Below are 8,687 nucleotides of genomic sequence, written 5' to 3'. Positions count from 1 at the left end.
CACGGTGACACCGATGGGCACTGTGATAGCGATGAGCACTATTTGGGCACTGTTAATTCTCAGATTAGATCACTCACTCAGAGTTCTCCAGCACAGGTCACTATCTCCCTCCTCACATGCAGTCTCTGTGTGAGGAGGGAGAGCTATCAATGAAAGATGATCTCATATGTTTACATTTGAGATAATCTCTCATTGGACACGCCAATCACATGGTAAATGGCCGCTGTGATTGGCCATTTACCACGATCTGTGATTGGCTGTGTCCAAGCGCCCCAGCCATCACAGATTTTTCCCCGTTGCATGCAAGCAGGGGAGCACGAGGAACAGGTAAACAGGAGGATGTACATGGACGCCCTCCTGGCAATTAAGGTCCATGCTGTAGCTGTCTTTCAGCGATATCATGGGTGGGGAGTGGTTAAAGTGGATGTAAACCTGAAAAAAAATATTATGAAGACTTCTACCTGGTACAGTAGAGGATGTGAAGTCATCTGTGCCCAGTCTTGCCACAAAGAGTTAATCCAGCTCTGAGAAATCCTCTTGTCTTTTTGTAGTAAGATAAAAAACAACACACAGATGAATTTGTGTTGCCACATCCCCCACTGCTGTGACTGACATCTGATTTCTTTATCTCATGAACAAGCAGAGAGCAGAGAGAGTGTTACGATTCCAGCTTCACATCCCTCCTCCTTTCTTCTCCAGCTCTCCCAGAATTGGCTGCTCCACACCTCAGCATGATTGGGCATGTTGAAGTCATGTGTTGCCTTTTCTGAGTTTTGACTGGATGTTACCCAAAACTCAGGAATAGGACAGTAGGAGAGTGTATAGGTGTGCGGGGAGTCTTGTGACATCATGACTCCGCCCACCGAGCTACGGCAAACAGACACACCCACCGATTCCAGAGTTTTGCAGGGCTCCTACTGCTTAAGGGGGTGACATTTGCAAGATATGGATACATTATATACTATGCTATGTTCCTATATACTAGGAACACACAATCTGTCTCCTCTCCCCTGACAGGACATGGATCTGTGTGTTTACACACACAGATCCAGGTTCCTGCTCTGTCACGAGCGATCGCGGTTGCCCGGTGGACATTGCGGCCGCCGGGCATGTGCATCGGCTCCTCAGTGATGCGGCGGGTGCGCGCGCGCCCCCTTTGCTGGCTGGAAGCTGAGGACGTCATATGACGCCCACCCAGAATGAGAGATCTCATCTGTGGACATCATTTGACTATAGGTGGGATATGAAGTGGATAATATAGGCGTTAGAAGGGGGATGGGAGCCATTTTAAGCTTAGTTAGATGTAGACTTGAAATCCACTTTAACCCCTTGGCGCAGGTTGCACGCAAATATGCAGCCTCTCGGCACCTGGTCCTTGGCGCAGAGAGGCCGCATATTTGCATGAATTGCAGTGCATACAGCTGTGCTGAGAGCGTGAGCGGTGACAGCCAACCACGGCGGTCATGCGCTCTTAAGGCCCGCTTCCCAGCATCATAATCCTCTTAAAGGGCCGGGGAGGCACCGGTGTTAAGAGGTTAAGCTTGCAAAAGCAAAGCAGCCTCTTTGTCTGTAGTATATTAACCCTTATGTACCTATAAAATAATTTTTCTTTGTTTATGTATGTATCTGAGCACAGAGCTTTGTTAAACATAAGAAACAAAATAACATACAGTATAATAAACATAATAAAACATATTTCATTTTTTGGATCACCTATCATCTTTATAAGGTTAAAGCCTTAAGAAAGTAAGTAAAACTATTGTTTGAGTTGGTCACCACAGAAAATTAGGAAGAAATATATTATTGCTACCATTCTCCCAGCATGCTTATTCAGGTCTAGATACAGCCATGTTATTGGAGATCAAGAACTGCATTTTAATAATTAAAGCAAAAGTTTTCTTTTACTAAAGAGTTGCTGTATTTAATGACGTGCCAGAAATGTATTCATGTGAAGTTATTCTGCTTTAAAGTCCACATACAGAATTAATAAAAATAATTAGATGGTTCATCTGAGGTCCCAATGCAGTCTTGTGATGTACTTTGACAGTGTTATCACTTTTCATCACAATTATGTATGCTTTGGCAATTCTTGTGAAATTTCATGAAAAAAAAAAGGTTAGAGGTTCCTGCTCCATTTGGCTGAAATGTTGCAGTACAAATAAAAACACCCTACAAATATTGCATCACATATAAAGCATAAGGCCTACACATGGAACATCTGTAAAATCCCCTCTGAATACCAGAACTCATGGCAGGGAAATGCTAATTAAAAAATGCGCATTTCATACACATTTGGACGCTTAAGCTTTTGAGCATGAATGCATTCTTTTGGTCAGAATATTAATTTATTCTGGCAATTGAAGTCCTTTAACCTTCAAAATCTAGCGTTTATGCGCGTTTAGGCATGTTCTGCATTTTTTCTGCTCTTCAGCTCCTCCCCTGAACGTGCTGGTGATGTTTTTTTTTTTCAGCCTGTAAAGGCTCCTCTTCGAATACGCCTGTAAATGCCTTTGTGTGCATGGACACATAGCGGGGGGATTTACTAAAACTGGAGCACATAAAATCTGGTGTAGCTGTCCAAAGTAACCTATCAGCTTCTAACTTCAGCGTGTTTAATTAAGCTTTGACAAAAAATACATAAGAGCCAACATGACATGTAATAACATGTAATGAACTGGTGCATATCATATAAAACAGCTTGTCAGGCCACAATATGCTAGAGAAAAATGGCAACCGATCTGTTAGGGTCGAGTTTGCCTGCTGGTGGTACTGTGGTGCTCTGGGCCAATTGTTGCAGTTCCAGTGCCCACCAGCAGATTTCTCCCACTTCAGCTATGGCTCCTTGCCTAAGGCCTCTTTCACACGGGGCAGATCAGTCATGATCCGCCCCGTGAACACACGCTGGCTCAGCGGGGATCGCTCCGCCGATCCCCGCTGAGCAGGAAGATGACAGGTGCATCGCTGCACGCTGTGCAGCGACGGACCTGTCAGAGCGCCGCTCTCCCCTATGGGGGGATCGGATGATGACGGTCCGTAGTGTCCGTCGTCATCCGATCCGATCCGAAAACGGAGGGAAAAGTAGGTTTTTCCTCCGTTACACTTTTCGGATCGGAGCGGGGTCGGATGTCAGCGGACATGTCACCGCTGACATCCGACGCTCCATAGGGATGACTGTATGTCCGTTTTTCATCCGAAAACGGATGGATGAAAAACGGACATACGGATCATCCGTGTGAAAGAGGCCTAAGTGTTTTGGCTGTTCCTCCTTGTTCACTGTTTGCTGTATTGCTGCCAGACTCTGTTGTCATTTACCCTTAATCTTGCCCTGTATCCAGTACCCTTGTTCCTTTCTCTGTCTAGTTTCCCCTCTTCTCATCTGCTCCCCCAGTTTTCTTCCTGCCCTATATATTTCCTGTGTATTTAAATATGTGCATATTTAGTTGTTAGGTTTCTTCATTTTGTTTGTTCAGTTTTGGTTCAGTTTTGGTTTTCATGCATTCTCATTCATGTTTACTGCTGTTGGTGTGTGGTTATTGTTCACTGTAAGTAAATCTAACATTAAAGATATACATACATGGTCAGTTTCTGTGTGTAGCTACATATATCTGGTCTCCCAGGTGAATCCTGACACGATCGCACATAGTTACATAGTTAGTCAGGTTGAAAAAAGACACAAGTCCATCCAGTTCAACCATTAAAAAAAAAAAAAAAATATTGTACAATCCAATATACCCAATACTATATCCACAGTTGATCCAGAGGAAGGCAAAAAACCCCAGCAGAGCATGCTCCAATTTGCTACAACAGGGGAAAAAATTCCTTCCTGATCCCCCAAGAGGCAATCGGATTTTCCCTGGATCAACTTTACCTATAAATGTCAGTACCCAGTTATTTTATGTACATTTAGGAAAGTATCCAGGCCTTTCTTAAAGCAATCTACTGAGCTGGCCAGAACCACCTCTGGAGGGAGTCTATTCGACATTTTCACAGCTCTTACTGTGAAGAAACCTTTCCGTATTTGGAGATGTAATCTCTTTTCCTCCAGTCGTAAAGAGTGCCCCCTTGTCCTCTGTGTTGACCGTAAAGTGAATAACTCAACACCAAGTTCACTATATGGACCCCTTATATATTTGAACATGTTGATCATATCCCCCCTTATTCTCCTCTTCTCAAGAGTAAATAAATTCAGTTCCTCTAATCTTTCCTCATAGCTGAGCTCCCCCATGCCTCTTATCAGTTTGGTTGCCCTTCTCTGCACTTTCTCCAGTTCCCCGATATCCTTTTTGAGAACTGGTGCCCAAAACTGAACTGCATATTCCAGATGAGGTCTTACTAATGATTTGAACAGGGGCAAAATGATATCTCTCTCTCTGGAGTCCATACCTCTCTTAATACAAGAAAGGACTTTGCTCGCTTTGGAAACCGCAGCTTGGCATTGCATGCTATTATTGAGCTTATGATCTACCAAAACCCCCAGATCCTTCTCCACTACGGATTCCCCCAGTTGTACTCCCCCTAGTATGTATGATGCATGCATATTCTTAGCCCCCAAGTGCATAACTTTACATTTCTCAACATTAAACCTCATCTGCCACATAGATGCCCAATTAGACAGAGCATTGAGGTCAGCTTGTAAATTGGAGACATCCTGTAAGGACGTTATTCCACTGCATAGCTTGGTGTCATCTGCAAAGACAGAAATGTTACTTTTGATCCCAGACCCAATATCATTTATAAAGATATTAAAGAGTAAGGGTCCCAGTACTGAACCTTGGGCACAGATCATGCCGACTCACTGTGACCAAAACTAAACTAGGCAATGGAAGATGGCTTCAGCTCTGTTTTCTACCACATCTGAGGGACCTCAACTGCAGATGGAGAGTCGAGCTGAAGCCATCTTACATTACCTAGTTTAGTTTTGGTCACAGTGAGTCGGCGTCATGTGTGCTATTGGGGTGACATTTTTCTAAAAGCTGATTGGTTACTATGCACAGCTGCACCATATTCTGTGTGCTCCAGTTTTAGTAAATCCCCCCCCCCCACAGACTTACTTAGAGGTATTTTTTTGGGCTGAAAAAAATGTTCAACGCCTGTAAAAACTGAGTTTTTTAAAGGGGTTGTAAAGTCAGAAGGTTTTTATCTTAATGCATTCTATGCATTCTTCTGTGTGCAGCAGCCCCCCTAACACTTACCCGAAGACCCTCTCTGTCCAGCGATGTCCACGAGTGTCTCAGCTGTCCGAGATTCTCCCCCCCTGATTGTCCAAGACACAGCAGCGGCGCCATTAATTGTCAATCAAAGTTAGCTAGCCAATCAGAAGAGGGAGGGGTGGGGCCGGGGCGGGGCTCCGTGTCTGATTGGACACAGGGAGCTGTGACTCGGCTTGGGTGCCCCCATAGCAAGCTGCTTGCTGTGGGAGCACTGAACAGGAGGGAGGAGCCAGGATCACAAAAGAGGAACCCAAGAAGAGGAGGATCTGGGCTGCTCTGTGCAAATCAACTATGCAGAGGAGGTAAGTATAACATGTTTATTATTTTTATAGGAAAAAATATGAGACTTTACAATCACTTTAAGCTCTGAATGCATTCAGTAACAAAAAAATAATAGGTTATACACTACCTAATTGATCAATAACATAACACAATGTAAATGGTTTATTGCAATAAGATGTTTAAATGTATAAAAATATGCATTGAAAGATGCACACAGGTATAAGTGACCATGCAGGATAAAGTCAACACTCGTATTACAATACTGAATGTAAAAAATACTTTAAGGCTAAATGTCAGCAGTTGTACATAGTGTAAGTAGGCAAGAACAGGCAGAGAACACAGAAGGCTGTACAAAGTGATGTGCATACTTCTTCCTGTTCTGCAGATGTGAAGGATTGAAGTAGTGGAGTCAAACTCAACAGAAACACTAGGCACAGTTCCGGCATCAAAAACTGAATCAATGTAAACACTGTTGCTCTCTCCCTCTGCTTCTCTGTTAGCAGCCTCTCCAATGGCTGGGGGACCACACACCCAGACCACACAGCACCAGCTGAACTCACTCGCACGCAAGGCTCAGGAGCTGTCACTCGACTGAAGGGCAGGATAGGGAGGGATGAGTGGATACAGGCTGAGCTGCCCTCCTCCGCCTATAGTCATCACAGCAGCTGGCTTGTGGTCAAAAGGATGGGGGGATAATGAGGAATGGATGGAGGAAATGAAGGTATACATATACATTGCGGAGAAAACACATTCCTCATGGGTCTCGCTTGTAATGACATATATGTCTAGTTGTCCTGAATAAGATGAATTAATCGCTGATAAATGGTCAGAGGGTGCCCTAATAAAGCACCAATTAACTTTCTATCTACCACATGTCAAAACAGCACAAGTTTAAGCTTTGTGAATTTTATCCATTTAAGCATATGATAAAAGAAAGGGGACAACCGTGTAAATGCTAAATCAACACAAGGAAAATCTAGTAAGAGTTAAAATGACACTAAACAATGACACTAAAACAATACTAAAGAAAAAAATCATACACTTTCACAAATTAATGGCCCTGTAAAAGATTTTTAGGTAAATAGTTCCTTACTGCGCGTTCCTGTCCCCTTCCAATATCCAATATGAGATCCAAGACCCCTCCTTTTCCTCCTTACTTCCTGTTTGAAACAAGCAGTACATATTAGTTGAGGTCATGTGCGCTGCTCTATGCACATTACAAATTCTATAGTCCATAGTACACAGTCCGTAGTCCATCTCGAAAGTGAGTATGAGCGGGTGGGTACATTCAGACATATAGTGGGACCATAGAGAGCAAATGTAGCTACCCTCTAACAGGAAGTCAGATCACAGTAGCAAAAAAAAGGAATTTGGAGCTTTGGAGAAGGCTGAGAGCAAACAAAGGTACCTTTTAAAGTCAAGAATACATACTTGAGTATATATATTATTTATTTTTTAAACCAGTGTTTAGTGTCACTTTATGAGCTATTGCAGTCTTAAATGTGTAGTCAACAATTACATAACTTATATTTGTACAAAATATTAGTGAATGTGTTGGACATCAATTAATAGTAATCACCTTGCCTAAATGTGACTATACAGGAAATTATCTTTTTTCTAAATGTATTTTAGATATATTGATAATTAGCCTACCAAAAAACAATTGTCCAGTTATTTCCAATTGTCCAGAATACCAGCTCTTCTTACTGTAAGGCCGGCCATACATGGTTTGAATCTCAGAATCTCAACCGGTTCAGCTGGACTTTGCCTGATTCCTGGACTACTCTCTGTCCCTGCCGATTTTGAATTACCGTATTTATCGGCGTATAACATGCACCGGCATATAACACGCACCCCAATTTAGGAGGGAATTTTAAGGAAAAAAAAACTTTTAGGAGGGAAGTTGAAGGGAAAAAAACTTACATTTAAATGTAAGCCTTCTCAGTGCAGCCTTTCCCCAGTGCAGCCATGTCAGTGCAGCCTTGTCAGTTCAGCCATGTCAGTGCAGCCTTGTCAGTGCAGCCTTCCCCAGTGTCCAGTGCAGCCTTGCCCCAGTGCAGCCTTGCCCCAGTGCAGCCTTGCAGCTCGCTGAGCTTCAAAATCGCCGACCGCGATTTGAAAATGGTGTAGCCGGCGCCGAAATACACAGAGCCGGTCCTCGGCTCTTCTCGGCGTCTCTCGTTCAAATTCGGCTCCACTCGGGATGGGCATGACTGTGAGCGGAGCTCGAGTGAAGCCAAAAGTGGCCGAGAAGAGCCGAGGACCGGCACTGTGTATTGCAGCGCCGGCGGTGCCATTTTCAAATCGCGGTTGGCGATTTTTTAGATCTGACAGCTCAGGATCGCAGGGGATCGGCGTATAACACGCACCCGCGATTTTCCCCTGATTTTAAGGGGAAAAAAGTGCGTGTTATACGCCGATAAATACGGTACTCTGCCAGTCTGTGTATGATTCTGCCTGTCCCCGACCACGCTTCTGGATTCTGACTTTGTATCTTGCTGTCAAGACTTGTTGCTGACTCGGCCTGCCTGACTACACTAACACCTCAACCCCCAGCTAAAGCTCCACTCTGGACTAAACAGGTACCTTACATATATCTTGTGACAGCTTTGCCTATTTGCCCCCTGTTTCCTCATTTATGTCCATTTCCAGCTTCTTTGCAAAAAGTCCCCATCGCCATTACCAATGTAAAGCCAGCTTTATTATAATACAACAACTAAATCCCAACAAAACTAAAGTCTTGCCTGTCCACCTACTTGACAAGTGGAACAGCTGAGCAGGGTTACGCTCCTTGACATGCACCTGATGGAAGCTGGAGGTAGAGGGAAAGAGGTAACTTCGAAGTGGCATTGCTACTACTGATTTCTCTTACACCATCCTTGTTTCACAACTGGATCAGCCACCTAGGGTTGCACCCACTAGGACCTCCTAGCTGTCACAGACCTTAGCCTGTACCAGAACACTATGTCCACCTACATATCTGTGAAAAAAGTATTTGCCCCCTTCCTGATTTTTTTATGTTCTTGCTTATTTGTCACACTTAAATGATTCAAATCATTAAACAGATTTTAATATTGCACTAAGATAACCTGAATAAATAGAAAATGTAGTTTTAAACAATGATTTCATTTATTAAGGGAAAAAAAGCTGTCTGAACCTGCCTGGCCCTATGTGAAAAAGTAATTGCTACCCCCC

This window comes from Aquarana catesbeiana, linkage group LG05 (genome assembly GCF_042186555.1).
Source record: "Aquarana catesbeiana isolate 2022-GZ linkage group LG05, ASM4218655v1, whole genome shotgun sequence".
Classification (NCBI taxonomy): domain Eukaryota; kingdom Metazoa; phylum Chordata; class Amphibia; order Anura; family Ranidae; genus Aquarana; species Aquarana catesbeiana.
This window is presented reverse-complemented; position numbering follows the sequence as displayed.